Genomic DNA, 23,803 nt, shown 5'->3' with positions numbered 1-23,803 from the left:
GTAACTAAGAAGAAATCTCAGGACACAATGTATCAGACTTCGTGCACATTTGTCACTGCCAGCTGTTCCTCCCAAGGGCCAGGTACTTATTTCTGAGCTAAACCCACGGAATGCCACAAAGGTGTCCCAATAGTCCGTATATTCTCCTCCTGCCTCCTGGTTTCTCCACCATCATATTATCCATAGGAGCAGCTAAGGGGAAAACAGAGACTGTGTTGATAGATGGCCTGGAAACTCAAGAGATTAGGCAAGGTAGCAAAAAGCACTGTCCTAGCTCCCAGATAAAAGGAAGATTGTGTTCAAGTAGTTGTTTATTTAGAGTCCATTTGTAGATTAATTACATTTTGCCATCTTCTTCATTGCAACTTAAGGGTGTCCAGAACAGACTGACTTCCACAAGGTCTCTATGTTTGTTTTATGACCTAGTTCCCTACAGAGTTCAAATTCAAAGTGCTTTATATACTACAGTATGCTTTATTTCAATAATATATAAGCGTGGTTTTAATTCTTTAGTGAAATGACACATCTCCTCTCTGGTGAGTATTGCCTGAGAGAAGCTGGGATATCTTAGTCTGCACAGGTTTCTTTGGTTTTTATTTATTTATTTTTAAAGTTTTATAGAAACTTTATAGTTCAGCCACCTTTGGAACAAGCTTAGTGAAGGATGGTTTTGCCAAAATTCATATTTTTTATCTCTTTTCTGAGGAGCCGTAACAATTTGTAAGAGGAGCTTGAAATCTGGCAGCGGGACAACCCTCAAGTCCGAATGGTATCTTTGTCCCCAGGAAAATCCCTTCCTGATCAGCTGGGTTAGGGTTAGGGTCAAAAGACAGAAAGGGTTCCATGTTGATTTTCTGAGGGCTGCTGAGCCTCTTGTCCTGAGTGGGTACCACACATCTGAAGGCACAGCTCAGGGCAGGTTTATCTCGAACAGAGTTCCTGTTTTCTCACAGCACAACTATGACATCAACAAGAAAGGTATAAAAGAAAAAGCTGACAAGAAAGGAAAAGCTAATTAGAAATTAGGGGGTATTAAAGGCTCATAACGTTATTAGACACCATTAGAGCCTTTTAAACTCAGCCTGTGTAATAATTTCCCTAGAATTTAAGGGCTTGTTCTCCAGTTATTGTATCTGAGCTCCATTAATATCAGTGGAGTTACATTAGTTTGCCCTGACTAATAGTCTTTAGTTAAGCAGCCAAGCAAACAAAATCACTTTATTAGCCGTGCTTTTGAAGTCATTCTCAAATATCAACTGAAAGGCTTCTTCGGCACAAAAAACAAACCCCAAACACAAGACCCCAATGCAGGGCACAGCCCTGAACCGGCTGCACATTCCAGATCGCGGGTCAACAGGAGTTTCACAAGGATACCCTCGGTCACTGCTTCCTCACAGCGACCTCAGAGGGAGGGGAGAAAAGGGTTTGAAAAACATTCCAGATTTCAGCAGAGTTTTTGTAGCTGTGCAGACGCAGGAGTCGCTGAAATGTCCGGAGGGACAGCCTTAGCAAGCCTGTGACCTGCTGTGACAAACCGGACCATGGAATTTCAGAAGGGATTTAGTCGGGATTGTTAAACATGTGCCAGAAAGAGAACTGCCTCTTGGACTTTTTCAATCAAGCAGCACTATATTTGGACTGGAAACAGCCTGTGGATGAGCAGGAATAACCGTCAGAAGGCAAGTGAAAGGTTTCAAGCAGACACTACAGGCAAGGAAGAAACAACTTGAACGTATCTGGGCAAGTTTCCATACTGACCGAAGCAACACTTTTTCCCATGACATCAGATTCCAAACAAACAATGTATTATAGTCCATATGTTGATTAAGGAAAACCCAAGCAGTGCAGAGGCATGCACCAGCCTTCTGAGCACCGACTGAGCAGGAGCTGGATCGCTGGCAAGCCCTGGGAGTTAACCAAACAAATAGAAAGCCCTCAGTTTTCAGGATAAGGCGCCTGGGTAAGACTTCTCAGCGAGATGAGGTTGTGAACGCCGAGGTAAGACCGGAAGCCAACTGCCTAGATCAAAGTTGTGCAGCCTGACAGACGACAGGGCCAGTGAGGGAGCAGTGCTTTGAGTGTGCAGCAGTCGTAAGGGGGGGATAACTCAGTGCTCAGTGCTCAGAGGACTGAAGTTCTCTACCTGCCTGAAGTCGTGTGGCGTTTGCATGACAAGTCTGGGCTGCAGAACGGTTTGCAGTCAGAGTGCAGAAGGGTTTTTGGCAGGTTAAACAAGTTCCCAGTAAGATGATGCTGAGGATAAACACGCAAGAGAAATATATAAACGCTGTTTTCACGAGAATAGTGCTGTTTTCTCAGAACTGGCTGTATTTTAGGGAGGAACGCTCCAGTGCAGTCGTCCCAGGATGCCAATACAATCCATCGAGCACAGTCAGTAAATCACTCCACTTACCAACCTAAAATGACATGGAACATTTTAAAACTCCAAACAAAAATAAAACCCTGTTCTACAGGAAAGAGGTACTTGCTAAGCACAGCTTATTGATGCTGCTTACGAAAGAACTGGGAATTTAACTCTTACTTAAAAATGGCCTGATAACAGTAATGCTGCACACAGCTGAATTCCCTGTGCCATTTTATCAGACCTTGAATTATCTGATCCGTTGATCCTGTGTAATGAGAAACAGGAGGGCACCTTTGATCTTTCTCACAGAATTTAATAAGTCAAAATTAGAAAGGAGCCCTGCCAAATGAGGACAAATTTGACTAGGAGGGTAAACTAGGCAAGATGCTAAATTTTAATTGTGTTTTAACAAAATGATCCGAGCTCATAGGTTGAATAGCCACAACAAATCAGGAAATAAACTGTTGCATTATTGTCACTGTAAGATTAAAGCGGCAGAATGTCTGTTTGTAGAGGTATTAAGGGAAAAGGGCATTTCTTTTGTTTGTACAGTACTGAACACATTCACAAACAAGAAGAGATACCTTTGTCCTTAGTCAGACTTCAGAAAACGCAATTCACTTAGGGATGTTTCCTGTTTTAAATGATGGATATGTTTAAAAGAGTTGTTTTCTAGTTTTGAACATCTGTTTTTATTCCCTTATACTGTTTCCAAATACTTCAGTTAAGGAATGACTTTTGCTTGTGTCAATTTATCAAAACTAACACTGAGTGAAAATCTCAGCTATAAAAACACCCCATCTCTGTAAACAAATGTGGCAACCATAATTCAGTTTGGATCTCTGCAGCCATTTCCTTCAAGATAGATTCTTGTCTATAGAGATATTCAGGTAACAGCAGATTAAATTAATCCCAAGTACTGTCAAGAAAAGAGGCACCGAAATGTGTTGCTCCCAAGTAACAGCAGCTGCCCCAAGAGAGCCACCACAGCAAGCTGGGATCTGTCAAGAAGATCCTCAAGATCCTTAGAATCTAATGATTAGCTCCCACAGCTTCCTTGGACATGTGAATGCTTCTTCAAAACCCCAAACAAACAAAACAAGCAATAACACCGGGTGTTTAACAGCTTACCTTAAGATATAGTTTAACAGCAACCTGGCTTTAGCTCCTCACATCCATCCAGTAGGTTCATGAAATTCTAGAAGGAAAAAAAAAAAGTAGAGTAGGTCTGGTGGCCTTCACTAATCCTTAGGAAGTCATTTATGTTAAGCTGAGGACAACAAATAGGGGTAGTCTGACAATTATCAGGCATCACAGTTATCTTTCAGCCCTTGCCCTTGATTTTAAGTGGAGGCTGTGCATTCCCTGCAGAAGGAAGAAGGGAGTGCAGCAGGACACGACTGGGAAGTGACGTTCTGAACCTGATTACAGTCACTTGTGTGCAAGACTAAGAGGTCAGTTATGTTTCCAACAGCACTACACTTCTGGTCTTCCATGCTGAATTCCTAATGTACAGGCAAAAGGTGCAAAGGTAGAGACAGACATGGAGCAGTGTAAGATTGCACCTACTGCATTGCAGGGAGGAGCACTGCCCTTCCATTGGACTCATTCCATAGGAAAAAAACACCTTTGCAGACCTTTACAGTTATGATTAAACAACTAGTATCTTGATTGGGGTTGATATAAAGCACTGATCACTACTGAAAACACTTTGTAGGAGCTTTCTTTATGTTCTTATTCCAAACTCAGGCAAGTAAGATCTGCTTATTTAACAGTGCATTCTTTAGATCATAGCAAGACTGTTTTTCATTATTAATCAGCGCAATGTTATTGATCAGCATTAACTGGCACCCACTATCTGTTTCATTGGATGCACGTAAAGCAACATCTCTGTGACTTTGTTTAGCTTTTAGTAGTCATGCCACCAGCATCTGAAACCCTTTCAGCTACACAGATCACAGTTTCCACATTTTACCAAACTGTTCTGTGAAACTTTCGTCAGCGTGACATGCCAGCATGTTTTTAATAGAAAAACCAGATATTTTTGCATGTCGTTTCTTGGTATACTTTATGCACGTGATTGCTTTTAACATAATATTTGTTTTAGTATATGAAAAGTTAGTATTGAACGGCATAGTAGATTATCAGGAAGCACCGGGCAAAAACATATTCTGCTGGACTGACCCAGCTGTTGAACATGTCTTTTTTCAAAAGCCCTAAACCCATGTTAAGTGCTACATCTTATTTTTCGTGCACCTCAGCAGTTCCTCGTTCTGGCTGGAAGCGTAAGCTGGGAAATGACTGTTCTTGCAGCATCCAGAGTTTGGCCATAGCCAAGAAGTCCTGGAATTGTAACAGTGTATTCTTTGGGGTGTATTCAATATTGAACTAAGTTTCCAAATGTTTCTTGGCTCTCCAGCCATTAACTGGACCTTGAAGTTCCCATTTTTATTCAGTGGCGGGGGGCTAACCCTGCCATCTGTTTCGACAGAGTTTTCCATTGCCTCTGCACAGCTGACAGAACATGAGGCATGTTAGGAGAAGGTTAAGTTCTCTTTCTGAACCACCAAGAATTCTCTGAGCCCTCAGAAATCTCGTCAGAACACAGCTAAGCAGCTAATTGTTAATCTGTTTGTGATGGATTTTTAGTTTGCCTTGAGCTTCAGGTCTTAAAATCTTCCTAGATCCCTATCTCTTGTTCTCTGAGCATCTGCCTACTCTTTGTTCCTTTAGGTCAGAAATCTTTACTGAGTGGAAAATCATAGCTGCAGGCATTCTGGGGGAAAAAAATAAATTAAAAGGCAAGATCACTTCTGCTTTTGTCTTCTGCACTTCCCTCCGTGCTGAACAGTCCCAGCTCTTAGTGGACCCATGAGAATCAAAGGAGCTTGATGAGTGTTGCCAGTATTGATATTATTAAAACAAAGAAAGAGTCCAGATAAAAAAGCAGTAATGAAAAGCTACAGTTCACCTTGACTTTTCAAGTGAGCTTTCCTAATTTCTGTGGAAAACACGTACTAACCAGACACAACTGGTCTTGCACAAATCCTCTCACGAGGATTTAAGATACCACTGCAAGATGCACCAGCTGTGTCTGTGCCATCCCGTGCACTGTGAAGAATTAACAGTTTCCAGATGTTGGCTTGGAGGGTGCTGACACAACTCCTGCACAACTACAGTATCACACAACAATATTAGGAGAAGGATCAGCACCACAGGAGAACTTTACAGCCTTTGGAAGCTGCAGTGACAAGAAGAACAAAAGCCAGTGCTGTTGTAACTTCACTTGCTCAGCAGCACTGCCTTGGGCCTCGGCCAGATCACACTCGCACTGCAGCACCAGAGAGGCAGCAAGCTGGGAGCTCACTGCTTCATTGCTAGCATCAGTTATCATTTCTGAAATGCTACACAGCTACTTAATACCAGGATTAATAGACAGATCCTGTTGGAAACTGTACAGTGGTGTAACATTAAACGCTGAAATTCATCTTCTCTTTCAATGTATTTAAACACATCGGTCCCATTCCTGAAACGCACAGTTCTTCATACTCGCCTTTCCTGTTTGTCCTCACTTACAAAGCCATGAGAGAAGAGAAAAAGAACGTAAGGAAATTTAAAAACTGGTCATATCACTCATTTTTTTTAACCGTTGTCAGATTAAGTGATAAAGCTTTCATTACAAAAATGAAAGATGGGCAAAATACTACTGACTAACAACAGTAGTATTTTAAGACTCGAGACAGACCTAAAGAGGATTAATTCAAATTTCTCCTAGCATATCTGAAAATTTGATATTTTTCAGAGATATCATCTTAAATATAAAGAGGAACATAAGGAGTTCCGCACACATCCCATTTAGAAACTATTCCTTCATCTATGAAAGCACAGACAACGACCCTGCTGATGTAAATGACAATAAAAGCAGCTGCTGATTTGTGGGTTTATTTGTATCTAAAAAGGTGACCATGTAACAACCAGTAAACACAAGAGGAGAAGAGGAGGGAAGCCCAGGGATAGGAACCATAAAACATTTAAAGGGCAAAGCTGAGAAGGGATATAATCTGATCCATTTGAGTCCATCTGACATTTTTATATCCACATTTAACTAACAGGTCATTAATATCCACGCAAATGTAAGCAAGGGAATTTTGAGCCGAGATGTCTTGTTCAAAGTAATAAAACCTTTATTCACACTCCGCTTGTACATCAAACATTTCATAACTTGGCAGTCCAACTGCACAGAGCGGAATCAGTCAGCATCTGTTCCCAAAATTCCTGCACTGTTATGGAAAATAGCAATTATCACTAAAGATTTTTTCCTCAGAGAAACCTGGCTGCACATGAGGGGAAAAATCAGACAGCGAGCTGCGTGTGATAGGGGCTTTTAATTTCCCCTTTTTGTCTTCTAAGTAGAAGAGACTCCTTGCAACTAAAAGTCCTTCTGCAGATTATGACTTCCTAAAGAGCCACAGGAGGATTTACTCATCCAAGTTCTCTTAATTCAGTCCTGTCCCATTCTGAAACATTCTCAAATGCTGAGGTCAGCAGATAGCAAGAACACATGTCAAAAGAGACATGTTCTTTTTCATTCAGGAGAAGATACCAGAGGTCACTCTTTGCAGCTTCTCAGAAAGCCTCAGCTTCCCACTTAAAATCAAGGTCCCTGCAACTGAGTTTCTCTGTGCAGACTGTGTTTTATCATGTACCATATAAAACAGAAAATAAAGTGGAACAAAGTACTAACCAGAATAATATTTTTAACACACTTTGCCATTTTCTTGTCAAATTTAAGAAGAAAACTTGTTTTTGAGACTTTCTTTAAAAAAAAAATTATCCCAATTTCAAATCCATTTGCTACATGGCTTTAAGATTTTAAAGAGTACTTCTATAAGGTTTCAGTTTAGGTATGACTGAAGCTGTGATTCTAACAATAGATGCTCATAAGTCTAATAATGTCAGTGTTCCAAATATATGCAATGATTCAAGAGTGGTTTCACTGACTTTGAGCCCTTATAGTTCTGATTTTAATAGGTTTTTTTTATTCTATAAACAACACTATGGATGTGGTGTAGTAGTGAGTCTCATTTTGAACTGGGCTTAAACTGCTTCTTTAACATCTTTCCCATGCTAAGAGAAGGATCCCATAGTACCTTAGTCTCATACAGCTGAATGGTCTGTCAGGAAAGTCCCAGTGTTTTCGGTGGCAAGTACCACTTTAATACAGTATTTTCTTAAACTAAACATTATTCCTGAAGGTCTTTAGCAAAATAAGCAAATATGTATGTTAGTATAAAACACATTCTATATGCACAGGCTGATTTCAACACAGTGCTACCAGCAATAATTCAAAGCAAAGGATATGCAAGGCAGAAGCTGATAGGAGACATAGCCCAGGCTTCGGGATGAGTGGCTGAATCAACAACATGACTAATGGTGTGAAATCTCAGCTGAGAACACATCTTTGCGAAGTGCCACTGTAAAAATGACTGGAAAACTGATGATTTACTTTGTCAGAAGCGTCTCTGAATGTAAATGCAAGCAGAGAGTGTGTTCAGCACATCCAAAAATCAAACTGGTTGTCTGGGCTCAGAGCAGTCGCTGCCCCTGGATCAGGCTGTGGGCTGCTGTGTGCCCTCGGTGAGCTCCTCTTGCCACAGCTCCAAAACATGCCATGGGTGACTGTGGGCGTGGCCATTTAGTGCAGCAAATATTTTTCAAGGTCAAGCACTTCAAAGGAGTGTGGACACAGCCACAGCTATCAGAAAAGTCTGGTTTTAATTATGGAACTGCTCAAACAACTAGCATCTACATCGGATTACTCTGGGTCCATGACATGCATCTTAATATTCCTTAAAGTGATGAGCTGTGTTTAACAAACTGAGCTTATCATATGTGATTTCAGTTTTACTTGTAACTACTCTTGAAAGTTTAATTACTGCTGCTGCTTGTATATGCATTTCCTCTGTGTTAAATGCTAAATAAAACTGATTCGCTTCAGGCAATTCCCGGGGCTTTAAAAATTAAGAGCCTCTTCCAGTCTAAAATGGCTTTAAGTCACCATGAATCTGTTGGTGTGTCAATGTTATCACTTAAATAACCTCTTCTAACTAGCATTTACCTTCTGTCATGTAATATGTATGACGCATTACCTGTCTTCTACTTTGCCAGCCTAAACATAACAAGTTTCCCCATCTTTTTTGCATGTGTCAGGTCAGCTGATGGATCGGGCCAAGCCATCTTTAATAATTTATGTTTATGTTCCTCTCCCATTTTCAGTTCCCTGCCAGGTGTTCAGAGTAAGTTTTGTAGGAAAGTCTGTGGCAGGGATTTTTTCTCTGTGGTACATGGCACAGTCTAACTAGATCACCAGTCCCACTCAGAAAGAAACACGAAACTCAGACTTCAGGATCTGATTGCACCTCTTGAATTCAGAATAACAGTGATAATTCAAAGGTGAAAATAAAGTAATCTCCTTCCCCCACAGAATTTAGTCATTCTGTCTCTGAAAACTGTTGTGTCCCCCCCATTTCTCTTGCTGTTCTTTGAGACATGTTCCTGCAGGAGAATTTTCTGCACCGCATGATGAGCTCATTATAAAAGCTGCTTTCAACAAAATTTCCACATCCAGATGGCATATGAGTTATAACCTTCCATCATGGACTTAACAAGCCGTGGGCTGCTGTTAATTGTCACTTCCAGGTTTCAATGTTTATAAGCCACTAATAAAACCTGCTGTTCTTTTTAATAACAAATTGGAAAATTTTAATTTTTAAAGATACATTTTGCACCTTACTTTCCTTCTCCCTCCTATTAAATCTCTGCCATGACCTTCTCCTGTGCATTTCTCATATAATCAGCAACAGGTCGAATCTTAATATGTTATGGAGTTTTTCTTCATACTCTTTTCAGGCAAAGCTCCTCAAGGGAAGAACTGTAGGCCAAAACCCTTCTGCTGTATCTGCTCATTACTGAGAAAAGAGCTTTTCCCCTTCATGTTTATTGTTGTGAACCAAATGCAGAGTCCCTGGTGAATAACACGCAAACAGAACGTGCACAATGTGAAAATGCATTAAATATTTTATTCTATTTTAGCTGCCTGTTAAGATACCTTACCCCAACCAGCAATTTATAATCATGTGCAAGAGGCAGCTTCCTGAATTTGCATAGTTTAGGGACAGCAAAGCAGAAACAAGGCGGTGAGTGAGGGTAATTACTTTAAAACAACATTAGAGCCGAGCTTAGTGGATCAGTGCAGCGTCTGCAGAGTTCTGCCCGTCAGTAATTGCAAAGCCTTCAGACGAGGCCCTGAAGAACATGAGCTTGTTAATTGCAGGGTTTTGATTAAATTAGCTGTCAGATAATTGTAAGGCAGGCCTCGGAGTTAGGGCTTTCAGAGCCGCTGGAGAAAGTTTTGGGTACATAAAACAAACACTACTGGAATTACCAAAACATGGCCCCAGTGTCAGCACCGTTTCCAGCCCAGGACTCCTCTGCTTCCTCATGCAATTAATAAGAGCATTCAGCACCTCACAGCCAGGCAGGAACGGCTTCCCAGACACAGGCAGCTCCCTTTGGCTTAGCCAAACCTGGCCAGACAAGCTAGTGGGGCTCCAAAATGCAGGGAGTGTGTGCAAAGAGAGGGGAAAGTGTTGAAAGCGGGGCCTCAGGAGGTGAGGATGTGCAGACCCCCAGTCATCACATTCTTCCCCCAGCGCTGGGGAGAACAGCTCCAGGTCATGCCTCACAACCACAGAACTGCTTGGCCAGCCTGCCTGTGGAGGGGATCTCCAAGGAAGTTACTTTCACTCACAGCTGTAAAACATCTCCATGGCCTGGAAAGAAGCTTCCCCCTTCAGCCTTCAGGGCATTTCCCAGCACAAAGTGCAGCTGCTTGGGGGTTGTGCTGGGAATAATTTGGAATTACAGCTTTGAAAAGCCTTCCCTTTTTATAGTCATTTGGAGACTAAATGCAATTGGAACTCACCGCAGAGGGGTCAGATGAACCAGCAGTGAGGTTTTGTGCTTCCCCTCCACACACATCAAAGGCAAACCCAAACAAAAAGGCCTTTCTTTGCCCTCATAATTGGCCCTGGGCAGAGGCACGTTCTCTCATACAGGCCTCTGGAAGAAAAGGAACCTGATAATGTCAGCTGAAGACAGGGAATTCAATAAACGCACCCCAACAGTTACACAGATGCCTTGTATGCAAAGTAGAAATAAAATCCAAGCTAAGTTACTTTTTAGACTATCTTCCTCTTGATTCCTAGGCTGCTGGAGCAACCCCTGCTTTGCCTTTAGAAATCTCCTCTCCTCTGACTCCATGCACTAATACAGTTGGAACTAAATGTATGTTGCATATTAAGATGTATGCACAGTACACTCATTTAATCGCTCACGAGCTTCCTGAACTGTATTATATTTTATCTGTTTTCCTGAGTAAATAATTCAGGAAAAAAAAAAAAAAAAAAAAGCTGTGTTCTTCCAGTGTCTCGGAATGTGTATTTTGGGGTAAGGAAGTATTATGTTGGATTTACTGTTCTTTGGGATGTCTGTCTCAGTTACTCAAGATCAAACCCAAATTCCCCTGCCCGGGGGGAGAGTGGGAATCATAGTAACCCAGGGTTACAATTACTGAAGGGCACTAACCAAATTCAGTATTTTCTGTGGAACAAATCAGCTGTCCTGAGTTTCCTTCCACACACTGGAAGATATTATACACCTACTGAATTGGTATCATTGGCTTTAAGTTTGCTCCTGATGTGCATCTGGTCTCTGGGATATTCTGAAGCAGCTGCATGCAGAACAGCATAGTGCAGGTTTGGGAATATTTTCCATACCCTTAGGGATTTGAGTCAGAGGGAGATGTTACTGAGGACAAAAGGAGTTGTGAGCAAAACAGAAATGCCCCCAAGCCTTCAAGGAGAAGCACAACAGTTATTTCCACTATTTAATAAATACAAACATACTAATTGACGCAGTGTGTTTATATAAAACACGGATTAGCTCTGTTAATAATAGCTTACAAATGGGTTGAATATTCAAACTGTTAACCATTCTATAGTATGGCTAGAAGGGGTTCTATTTAAATGGATTTCCTTGGTATGGTTTATCTAAGAGGAAACATCTCTGCAGCAGCTCTGCTGGCAGAGGCAGCTCCTTCAGGAATCTTTTCTTTCCAGACATGTTGGGCCAGCTTTTCTCTCAAAGGTCAGTCCTGCAAACCCTTTTTGGGCCTGTTGGACAGTCAAGGCAGATAACCATAACCCATTTCTTGAGGTTTTTTGATCATTTAACTCTTTCCTTTTCCACACTGATTTTTTTCTCATATATTTTCCAATGTCAGCAGGCCTTCAACATGCAACACAGGGTAAGACCTGTTCTTAGCAGCAGGAATTTTCAGACTTTCAGCTGCCACTCAAGCCCCTCAGATTTCCATGCAAGCAGCTTTAGCATCTACCCTGATAACACTTTACCAAACTTCTCGAAAAAACACACCAGCCAAGACACGGGAGCTCCCCAAAATTCTCATTCCTTGTCTCAGTCACTGGGGCCAGGCTCCTTTGAAAACCTGACCCTAAAATTACGATTTCCCTCACTCTCTCAGATGTTTGGAATCCCTACATAATCCGAATTGCATACAGCAGAGGTAATCCTGGGCTCAAAGGAAAGCAGAGCTGAAAGGTCAAACAAATCTCAAGCTATGCTGCCTCAAGCCTTTCTGCTTCCAAAGGAGTGCCTAATGACTTGTTCTTTGGGAACACTGGAAAGAGATCAAATATGAAGGCATGATTAAGAGAAGAAAAATCTTCCACACCAATTACAGCTCCCATGCTTCTGGCCAGAATCCATAACCCAGCTTCCAGGGGCAGCCCCATGACTTCTCAATTGCCTTATCCTCCTCAGGGTCAAAAGGACAGATTCAGGCTATCAGCTTGCTGTTTTATAAGCTTGGAAAGAGAGAAATTGGATGGGCAGGCTGCCCCGGAAATTCTTTTGGAACATAACTGGCACTAAAAGTTTTCCCAGAAGAAAATGATTCAGGTTTCAGAAGTTTCTGTGACTGAGGAGCGCACGCAAGCTCGTGTTTCCCTCCAGCTCCTCATCGCTACTGTCTCCAGTACCATCACAGCTCCAGAAAAACCCTCAAAACACAGGAAATTAGAAGAATGTAACAAATTCCACCCCTTTTTAAAGCTCTGCATGCTCTCATTTGCCAGCCCACTGCTTTCCAACGCTAGTCATCCTGCTCTTCTCTCTGTATTTGTCTGCTGCCCTTTTGGCTGACAGAGACAGAATCGCTGACATCCATCCCAAAAGTGTTCAAGGAGTTCTCCAAAGCAAGAACTTGTGCATTTACTCGAGGCTGTCCAATGATTTGGAGAGTTTCAAATCCTGGCAGTGCTGTCAGTATTGCCAGGTGAGTGAGAAACATGTGAGTCCGTGGTTAGGGCATGAGAATTTTAGTCAACACAGCAAAGACATACAGGGAAAAGGGATTATATTGTAATGTTTAGAGCTGCAGTAATAAATGCAGGGATTTGAGGAGGAACCATCACTTGCAGCTGCCTGTAGAGTACCACAGGTTATGGATCACTTTTACAATGAGGCACTATCCATCTTTCAGGATTTGTCAGCAATACAGTGGATAAAATCCACAGCCCTCACAAGTCTCCTCTGTGCTCCAGTAGGTTTGTGGCTTTACCTCCACATCACTTGAGCACAGGAGCAGTTCAAAGGCAAGGCAGGAGGAAAGGGTGCAGAGACAATTCCAGTGGTCCCAGCTAGAAGAACAGCTCCTCTCATAAAACACCCACGTGGCTGCTGTAATTTGAATTAGGTGATGTCTTGTTCCACAGAAGTCAGAGAGATGATCTGGTTTCGCTGATGTGATAAAAAGTAAATGGAATCACCCATGCTTTTCTCTGCATGGATCACAAGCAAAAAGAAATTGGACCAGTATTTGAAGTTTGCCAAGCACTTTCTGGTTTTTCACTTGCTGGCTTATCCAGCTGCGATCAGCAGCAGGAACAGCAGAGTCAATATGGATATTTCCAGCTCACTAGCAGTAATTAGATCTGTGGGCATGAACATAAATCCAAAGATCTGACACCCAAATGGCTGCTTCTCGATGTATTTCTATTCATTGTCTCAAGAGCCCTCTTCAATCTCCTGTAAAATTATGTATCACATTCAGATTAAGCTCTGGGATAAGTTCCTTGTCTTTCCACTTCATGCCCATGGAAAGGACTTGGCTGGGTTACACATCAAGGACGTGATCTACAAATATGAGACACGGCATGAACTTCCCTAAGTGGTAAACAGCCAGCCAAGGTTACTGACACCTTCAACTTAATGTCTGGGCTTGGGTTTTCCCCTCCAAGCAGCCACCCAAAAATACAGTTTGCCTTAACAGAATCGAAGAGACTTACAAGTGGAATTTCCTTTTGGATTTCCTTGTTTCCTTACCAGAGGACGAATGCATTATTTCTCAATTACAATTCTGCATTTTGGCACAGTTTAATGGGGTGGGAGGACAACAAACTTGTGTCCTGTGAGGGAGGAATGCAGCAGGCAACCATCAGAACATGGATGTCACCGCAGCTCTTTGCTTTGTTTTGAAAGCTTGTCAGGAATAATTGGAAAATGGATACTGAGAGGATGAAGAGCCAGCAGGAGGATTCATGACTAGGATAAACAATACAATACAGTCAACAGCTGTCACGTTCTATGATTTCTTTATCCATATTAAGAATCACGTATTGATTACCCACAACATACAGCACGTTTTACAGTGTAGCTCCAGCTTTGGGGGGTTATTTTTTTGTTTCCAGCACAAGGACATCTGCAACAAAGTGGGGCAAGTGCTGACATGCTTGACACACAGAGAGGTGTCCTGCAGACAGCCAGGAGTCTTATCAAATCACAGACACACCCCCCATATGCTCTTGGGTAAGAAAATGGATAGAAACTGTTTCTATAAAACAACATCAGTGGACCAAAAACAAAGGTGAAAAAAAATAAAGCTCTCCATGATATCTTTTTTTGTTTTCAAAACAAGGAATGCTATTACATTTCACAAGTTACACTTCAAGTGACAAGCAAAAATATCATCACATAGTATTACAAGCTCTTACATTTAACGTTTAAAGCAAAAGGCAAAAGAAAACTTTTGAATTTAAGCTGAAATACAAATCTGCCTTGTGACTTTGAGCCATGTCTTGTCCTCTTTGTGCCTCTATCAGCCCAGCTGGAAAGTGTAATAATAAATTAAGAAACACAAAAACAAAGAACAGGTCTCCAATGAGATCCAGATGCTCCATTAAACTGCTGTTCCCCTCAAACACCTCCCAAACCATAGCTAAACAGAAATATGCCTGACAGCTGGATTTCAAGCATGCATGTGAAACCATAGAAATGTCTCTATTTTCCAATGATTAGAAGCTCCCATGCCTCTTCAAGAGCTGAAAGCACATTAGCTTCTCCTATCCATAATAAGGTAATTAGAACAGAACTGCACTGATGCTACTTCAAGATTAAAGGATCACACACTTTGTGATTCCCTGTTTATACAGTAACTTATTGTGTGGTTTACCTTGGCCAGGCAACTTGCACACTGAGACTGCTGAGTGTTACATGAAATTCAATCTTCCCACTGTTACCATGGCTCTCTCTGGCTTCTAATTCCCTGCCCTTTTTGAACTTTATATGGGGTTTTCTTATCTTTACCTGGTTAGATCACACTGCTTTACCAAAGGCAGTATATTGTTATTGTATGTACTTACAAAATGATGGTCGGAGCTGAATTTGAGCACACAAGGAATTATGTCATAAAGTGTTTTAGTCAGAGCTTTAGCTGGATATAATTTTGCTTCCTGCACAAAGAAATGAGCAGAAAACGGGAGAAAGCTGTAGTGCTGCCATGTAACTAAAGAGTGATACCATAATACACACAGAAGATATTAAATCTTCATGAGTGTCTACAACACCGCTGCTTCGTGTCTGCGGTGTTTGGCTTTGCTACAGCAACTTCCTCTTCGGTCTAATTTTTGTAAGAGGCGTTTGCAGCACACACCACCAAACACCAGACCTCCTGCAGAACGCGTTTGTCACTTCTGTGGGCTCAGATTGCCCCGTCAGGAACTGAGAGAGAAGCACTCGACATGGGGCTGCTTCAGAAGCTGCTCCTTCTTGGATGTTAAGGAAATGCCCGTGGAGCCCTTATTGCTGTTGAAGTAGTGTTATACTGCTAAGGAATCTGCTCCAGTTGAAGTGTGACACCTACAGAGAAATGCCTTGGTGCAAACAGAGAAAGGGTTCCCAGAGCATCCCTTAAAATGAAGATTTCCTGCAACTTGGGAAAAGTGCTTCTGAGCTTTGCTGGTGTCCTTAAGGGTTATCTTCTTGCCTCAGTAGCAAAAAATCATGAGAGAATAAATTTGCCCCTTTTCTCTGTAAAAGTTAAGGCCACATGATAGGCCAGAAGCAAACATTTCTCTCAGAACTTAAATTATCAGGAGCTCTTTGCTAGGTAAGCGCAGAGCCCCACATGCTCCGATTGCTGAAAACAGGATACACTGATGGAGCAGATTTCGGGCTCAGCATAACTGCACAGGATAATTGCCCTCTTCCTTAAAAAAGCCATCATCACTTCAATAGACTAGCAGGCTCACAGCTGAAATAACAGACCACGGGCGCTTGCCAAGGGACACAGAGAATGCTCGAGCACTGCAGGCGACGTTGCTAAGTGGCAAATGACAAAAGGCAACCAGGGGAATGAAAACCGATTCGTACCAAGCGGGTCTTAAATGAAAGCGCAGCCGCTGTCTGCAAGCTGGGATCCGTCAGAAGCCCTAAGGCACGTGCTCCATAGGGATATGGCTTCTCGCATCCAGTTCCCGATATCACAGCCGATGGCTCTCCCCTGTCCCCAGCTACGGTCCCACAGCTTATTGCCACCTGGCGGCTAAGAATATTTAATGCATCCCACCTCTAGTCGTGGGATGTAAATAGTTCCAGGAGGGTGTATTTTTAATTTACTCACTCTTTCAGACCAGCCCCTTACCATGGAATTGCACGGGAATGCGGCGAACACCCACACCAGCAGCTTCTACTGCAGCTAAATTTCTATTTTCTAGAAAAGTCTAATGTAGCATGCACCCAAAGCAAGTCCCTGGTTCTAAAGCAATGTGGAATCACAGCAACATGAAATCACTCATAAATAAGACACGTCAGAGGGCATTACTCCTCCGAGGGAATGCCTGAAAGATTCAGCACAGCTCCTCACGGCAGGCAGGCGGGGCTTTGAGACACACAAGAAAGACGTGTGGTACAAAAGGATTGAAGCACACATAAAGTTGGTACTTGCACTGACACTGGTTTTGCCTCGAGGCAAAACACTTAGTTTTTCTCCTCTGGCTACAAGATGCGATACAGTTATGACCAGAAATACTGTTAGTTGAAAGAGTGAGTGTTAATTTGAGAAAAGGCATCCTTCAGCTTCCAGCTGAAGAATGATATGTAGCTAAGCACAACCACCTGAACTGGGATCTGCACCTCAGCATTTGCACGATGCCTATGTCTTATCATATAGAAAAATGTTACAGATTATTCAAAATAAGGTCACAGGCGTTTGCTTTGAGACTTCCATCTCTGCTCTGCGTACAGCTCACTAACTTAAAGGGTGGGAATAACGTTGGTACAGGCTAAAAACAAGCTCTGTTTTAATTACAGCCTGAACCTCGACCCCGAGAATCCAATGCAGCTTTCTTACAGGATCATAAAAATTACCACCCACCCCTCTGCATCTGGATTTCTCAAGCTGGCCTAGCCCTAGCCCATCCCGCCCAAATTGGGCAGCTGAATAGTTGTGGCCAGGCAATTTCCAGTTCAGACGCCAAACAAAAAATAGGCCCTTTAAAAGACAAAGCCAGATGTGAATACCAAACTGTGCAAGTGCCCAGCTGAAAATAACAAAATCACAGGCTTGGCCTTGCCCCACCCATTCATTTCGGGTAGAACTCGCCTACAAAAGTTAGTGGGTTTGACCTCGGTTTTAAGAGATGAAGCTAGATCATACTGAGCAGGGCCTTTGATGTCAGTAAAGTTAGGCCTGATTTACCCCATCATAACCAAAATTAGAATGCAGCCCAGGGGTAAAAACATCTTTTAAATCCCCCAGGCTAGTCCTTCCCTGTGCAGGTTTGTGGCTGTTCTCCTCCTGTCACCCATTCCTGCGACTTGGAGTATTGCATTGTTTCCTTCTGGCCACAGCATAGGAGAGATTCTCAGGGTCAGAGTTATCCTGGGACATTGCTCAATGAAGGGAACTTTTCTCCCACATTTCTCATATGTTCCCATCTATCTGCACTGTCTTCTGATTATTTACCATCTCCAGCTCGGCAGAAACCAATTGGGCAGGATAACCTACATTTTCTCCAAGCCTTCAAAGTCAGTGGGTAGTTGTGAAGTAAAAAAATATGAGAGATGAAAATACAAGTTGTATATACTTTGGTGTTCTTTAAAAACAGGATTCTCCTGCCAAACAGAGGGATGAATAGAAGTCTAACTATTCAGGGAAGGAGACACTGTATTAGGGACAGAAAGGGTGATGAAGTAGGAGCAGGGAAAAGCCTAGATCAAGTGAACAGAAAGCAAGCCCATTACTGGTTCTGGCTGCCAAAATATCTTCCCATATCTCCCCTTTCTGACCTTTAGTAAATTATATCCCAAATTTTTTTCTCCCTATGGAACTAAACTGAACATTTACTTTCCTCTGCCTCAGAGCACAAGCTCAGTTCAGGAAAGCTTGAGAACGCTGAGAAAGGTTTTCAGACACACACTGGCACAGCACAAGCTTTTTCCAAGGCTGCCTGGGGGCTGAACTGAGTGGCTGCACTGAGCACATTTCCCTGTGGCTCCTGTTGAGAGGCACTGAACAGGCTGGGACACCTCAAGTCCCAGACACCAGGAATATGAACTGCAAATCGCCACGAGCATCCTGTTCTAATGTCGACATGAGCAGAGGAATGGGACTAAATCACTTCCTGAAATCCCTTCCAACATAAATACTCAGAGATACTACCAACATCTTTAAAATTTCACATTTTTTTTAAACATTAGTTAAACATAAATAGAAGAATGGAGCCTCTCCAGAAATAAGCTGTGCACTATTAATAAGCATAGTGTAATAAAAACTTTAAGTGAGCCTTAAGTGACTATTAAACACATAATAATGCACTTTCCTACAGACAGCAATGAAATTGAGCACTAAACACTACAGTCAGAACAAAATCATTTAGCACAGAAGCCTTGAAAATTCATTATTAAAATAAAAACAGAGGACATTTTTTCTCCCTGCATAGGTTGCCATATGAAGAACTCATTCCCACATTTCTGCTAGACACTGGTTTAGCTGAGATGAACTCTGTGCTTAGGAAAGCAGAGTTACATATAAAGCTCCTTCGAAGTTGCTAGAGAGGCCTTTGTTTGCTAGAGGATATTGCAACAGGCTGCCATGGTTTGTTTGCAGCTTTTACAATTATTAGTACAAAACACTCGCTAGACAATGAGGAAGTAATATTGGAAAGAAACCCTGCTTTGTGGCCAGGCAGGCAAAGTTCCTTTTGTGATACCATAACTTTGATTTGTTTTCTTTATCACTGCCTGTGTGCTTTGCAGCTCTCTGTTATCAGGCTTTTACAATGGCTGTCCCAGTCACTGCTGTGACTTACAGCGTTCCTGCTGCAACCACGGGCTAATGGATAAAGCCTAGTTTAGGAAGAGGAAAAGTCTATGGTTAATTTTCCTAATTAATGCTGCTTTGCTTCATGCACAACACACTCCAGCTGGCTTAAATGACTACTTCCAAGCTCTCCAGAGGGGGAAGAGTCCCCTAACAACGCAGATCCAGGATGGCCAGCTCCATCCCAGCCCCTCTGCCGTCCTGGTTTGCGGTGCTGCGGCTCACCCCTGGGCAGGTGCTAATAGGTGGATTTCTGCCTGACTTTTACACCTGCCTCGAGGCCAACAGGGAGGCTGTGCTGGTGAGAAGTGGTGCTGCATCATTCTGGCTGCTTGGACAGTTTGGTTGCTGTACCAGCCTGTTTAGCTATGCTTTATCCTCCCTGCCTCCTCCCCTGCACAGGCCAATCGCAGTGGTTTGTTGGACAGTTGTAATCCAGTCACACATTGCAGGAATAACAGAAGATCGTGTTTGAATCTACATCTGCTCTCTCCATCCCTGTCTTGGGGGGGCACTGATAGATTTAGGTATCATGTTTTAAGGCATTGCTTCTCTCAGCTACATAAAATCTAAGAACAAGTCCTTCCTATTTTCTTATTGATCAGTAGACATATAAAACTTTTTCCCCGTGTGGTGTTTCCCCTATAGGTCTACATGAAAAGTGAGGTCACACACCCTTCCATTTCAAGCACCTTGATGTCACTCCTATAGCACAAATCAAACTGGCCCTAACCCACTAAACAAACCTTTCCAGTCCTGCTGCTTTCTCTATATCCTGCCCAAACGCAGTGACATCACAGCGACCGTTCCCGGCACCCCAGACATGATGGGAAAGTATAAACAGTGCTCCATCTGCAGTTCATTTGCTATCAGTATATAAAAAAAAAAAAAAAAGACCAAAACAAGCCTTTGACTGATGGTTGGTTTCCACAGTTTGGTGGCAACAGCTTTGTAAATGAGCTATTTCAGGGGGGAGCTGGTGGCAGTTATTTGATAAAACGCAGCGGTTCTGATAATACACCAGGGTTTTTTTAACTCGGACTTTGTAAATGAGAGTGCTCAAGGACAAACTTGTCAGGTCAAATCTGCCCCAGGTGCTGAATGCGTAAAAGCTGAGAGGCTGAGATTACTGCAGGAACGATTAATAACACTGTTAGCGTGGCCGTGTGGAGCTACACAGCTCTGCAGAGAGGAAAAGTTTGGTTTGCAGGCATAGTAAATGAAGTCTGGGTGTGCTCTAAGGATACTTTTGTTCCTTTTGTGTACAGAGGTGTTTTATCTCAGAGTTGTTCAAATACACTTGAGTTGTATAAGCAAGCTTTAAAAATTAACACAGGTTTTAAATTATTTTACCTGATGAATCAGTTACGAGGTAAAATGAGCACAGGTTTGCATCAAAATACATTCTATTTAACATTATCCAGCTACCCTGTACTGGAAGTGCAAAATACTCACAGTAACATGCACAGCTGCCCCCTCTAATATAACATGTTTTCCATGTTGCTGCAATGCAATCAGTGTGTGACATTTTTAATTATTATCATTCCAACTGGGTAAAATTGTGCTCTGATTCTCCTCGGGAGAACCATTTTATAGCTCATCAGATGTGAAGTACACGGTTCCTGTGTCAAATAATAAGATTTGAGGCAATTGTGGACTATATTGTTACCTTGTGAAATCAGCCAAGACTCTTCCAATATCATTACTTCACTCACTCACACTGGCTGAAGAGATGGCACCCAGGGGAGGCAGGGCCACTCCGAGGGAAGGGCAAATAGTTCTTTATTCCCCTGACTTCAAATCCAACCTTGATTTACAGCTGGTCCTCTCCCTGCCAATACTGTCAGGGGAAAGTCTGAGATCTGCTAAGACATTTTAACTCATTTTCCTGTCATTCAACCATTTCAGTTTCAGGGACATTAGGTCCCAGAAGCAGTTTTGGAAGAAACTGGATTCTGAGAACATGACCCAAATGTCCCTGACTTCGATGAAATCTCACTGAATTGTTTCAGTCCCACTACCTACTGAGCTATTTTTCAGTCATCCCTGAGTTTCCAGAGGTGGATAAATAATTCAGTCAAACATAAACATAATCAGTTTTGAAATCTGTTGAATAAAGGAACCATTTTTTTCCCCAATCACCGCCTGAGGCTCATTTTGTGTTGGTGGAAATTCACTGTGAGTAAGACACCGCGCAGTACCAAAGCAGCATCCTGTTCCCAGATCAGCCCATGAGGATTGCTACTTGCCATCAGTTTGCAAAGTTCCTGAACATTCATGGGCCTTGTTCTCTTCTGATTAGGCTGAACTCCTCCACTAACTCTGGAGGAGTACTCTGCAAGCTGTACTTGCATTTCTTATATGAAAAAGGTGTTTCTTTACAACCCAGAGGTGTGAGAAGCATGAATTCAAATACTCCCCAGGTTTTGAAGAAAGGGGTGTGTAGGGGCTGCCTCTGCAAATTCACCAGGTGTGTGCAGGGGTTATTGTCCCTTAGTTCCCACTGGAAGTCCTTGGCATGTGATGTGGCCATAATTGCATAACTGGCATTTCACTTTCGATTGGAGCTGCTTCTACTCCAGGATATTACAGGAAGGTAAAGAGCCTATTGGTGTCTAAAGTTCACTGCTCTTTGTCATTTATCTCTCAGGTACCTTGCAGAGCTCCTAATTAAAAGCTTGACATTCTCTACTGATTCATTAAAATATTGATTGTCTAACTATGAGCTCCTGCATAACTTGTCCTTTTCCTGATCGTAGCCTTTCATTCCTTCCTTTTGCACTGAGCAACTGGAATTGCATCTTCTGGTTTTACTAAACAGTTACCAAACATTCATACTGCCCACCAGGATATAATCTCTCATTTCCAGCTGGGAACTCCTTGCTGCAATCCCATTATACACAGCAGAAATTTAGGAGAATAAATGAAGGGAGTGACAGGATTAAGCAGTGTGCCACATTTTGTCCGGGAAGAAAATTACAGAATATCTGCTAAAATCCAAACTGGGCATGTAACTCCATCTACCTCTCCTTTCCTCACAATTATTTCCATGGAACCACCAGGAGAGAGCATGTCAAAATATCCATTCATACTTGCAAAGCACAAACAAGGAGCGAGCTGAGCCAGGACTAATGCAAACAGGCAGGGAGAGAGACAAGGACCTCTGGCTGGGAATAAACAGCCAGCTTTTTGCTTCCTCTCCTGGAAACTTTCCTGACTTGTGTTCCACCTCAGTTTATCCTTTTGGAGGTGGAATGGCCTGCTTTGGTACTTGTGGAGCAATTTAATTGAGGTTTCACTGAAGAATTAAATGTACAAGAGCAGAAGTAGGACTGATTTTTCGATGAGTGCAGGCTGAAGGAAAGAATCAGCATCACATAATCAGCTCCACACCTACAAACCCAACACTGACAGGGGTGAGAATGATGAGTGCTTGTCATTGCTCCTTTCATCTCTGAAAGACTCAGCATCATAATGAAAGAGTGTTCAGGGAAATATCCATAACAAATTGAACCAAACTGGGAATGCTGTTTGCCTGCAGAACAGACTTGGTGAATTAATATTAGAAACCTTCATTTATTTTTTCTCTCTCCACGCCATGGTAACTTGTTGTCTATTTTTAATACAATAAAAAAGTTTAGTTTACTCTTCTCTGAAGTTATTCTAATGTACTCATTCATCCTCTTTTAACCAAATTGCAACAGAACATCGCAAAAACATTTACTGGGGAGTCTGAAGAATGGTAAACAGAAATGGATGGAGGATTTAAAAGCAATATTTGTCATATTTGTCAGAGATGAGTAAGTACATCCAGTTATTTCTACTGACTCCTCTGATACTAAACCTACGTTCCAGACAGAGTTCTCAAAGAGATTTATTCCAAAAGGAATGAATTTTCTTGAAATTCAGTCAGTTACGTTTAAAAACTTTACATAGAAAAACCTGTTACAGAAAGGCAAAACAAAAACAAATGTTACCTAACTTTTTAAAGAAAATGTTCTCTGTTTTTGCAATTGATTATTCTAAAATTAACTCATATCCATCAGAAACACAAGGGGTATTTACAAGCTAAATGCTACCAGGCACTCAGATAAACATACCTCTCCCAAATTCAAAAAAGCTCCCAAATGTGTAAGATTATAGGAGCCTCTTTTGTCAGGTGGCCTTGAATGAACTGGGCTTGCCTGCAGAGAGGGACCAAAGATAAAAGTTGACCATACTGGGAAGTTTTACATTTTTTGTGTAGGAAAACTTATCTTTCAGCTACACTTACCCACCTCAAACAATGAGATCACCACAAATCTATCTGCCTTGCTTTGGGAGGAAATCAGAGACTATTTATAATCCAGAGCTTTGAATTTTTACTGCCTGGTAATACCGGACAAGGCTAAGGAGATAAAAAAGGGAGAAAGTGGTTCAGAGCTATCTGATAGTCGGTGCCCTTTCCCCATCCTGGAAAGTTTGACAAACAACTGTTGCTTGTTATTTTATGGGTTTGAGGCCTCTGTCTGAAACCAGTGCTTTGAAATTCGGCTTGGAGACATTTACCAAATCTGGTGCTTAAGTTTTAATGGTAGGATATGCCCAGGTTATTGTATATAAATAGCATGACGTGCCAGGAAGAAGGACGAAGGGAAGTAATGAAAGACAAGTGTTCTCCTAGGGTTTAGAGAGTCCCATCACAGGTTGGCACAAGC

At 42.1% G+C, this 23,803-nt stretch overlaps 2 long non-coding RNA genes across 2 annotated transcripts; both read right to left on the bottom strand.

Annotated features, from left to right (window-relative positions):
* Nucleotides 1–2,146: 2,146 nt before the first annotated feature.
* LOC127478829 (uncharacterized) lies at nucleotides 2,147–3,001 on the bottom strand. The gene is made up of 2 exons (XR_007907371.1): nucleotides 2,950–3,001; nucleotides 2,147–2,253 (listed from the first exon to the last, which is right to left on the bottom strand). It is a non-coding gene; the product is annotated as an uncharacterized LOC127478829 (long non-coding RNA).
* Nucleotides 3,002–3,509: 508 nt separating this feature from the next.
* LOC127478830 (uncharacterized) lies at nucleotides 3,510–19,857 on the bottom strand. Its single transcript, XR_007907372.1, has 3 exons — nucleotides 19,782–19,857; nucleotides 15,148–15,237; nucleotides 3,510–3,563 (listed from the first exon to the last, which is right to left on the bottom strand). It is a non-coding gene; the product is annotated as an uncharacterized LOC127478830 (long non-coding RNA).
* Between the last annotated feature and the right edge of the window lie 3,946 nt (nucleotides 19,858–23,803).

Source organism: Manacus candei, unplaced genomic scaffold (genome assembly GCF_025592945.1).
Source record: "Manacus candei isolate 608988 ecotype Guabito, Panama unplaced genomic scaffold, ASM2559294v1 h1tg000062l, whole genome shotgun sequence".
In the NCBI taxonomy this organism is placed as follows: domain Eukaryota; kingdom Metazoa; phylum Chordata; class Aves; order Passeriformes; family Pipridae; genus Manacus; species Manacus candei.
This window is presented reverse-complemented; position numbering and strand designations above follow the sequence as displayed.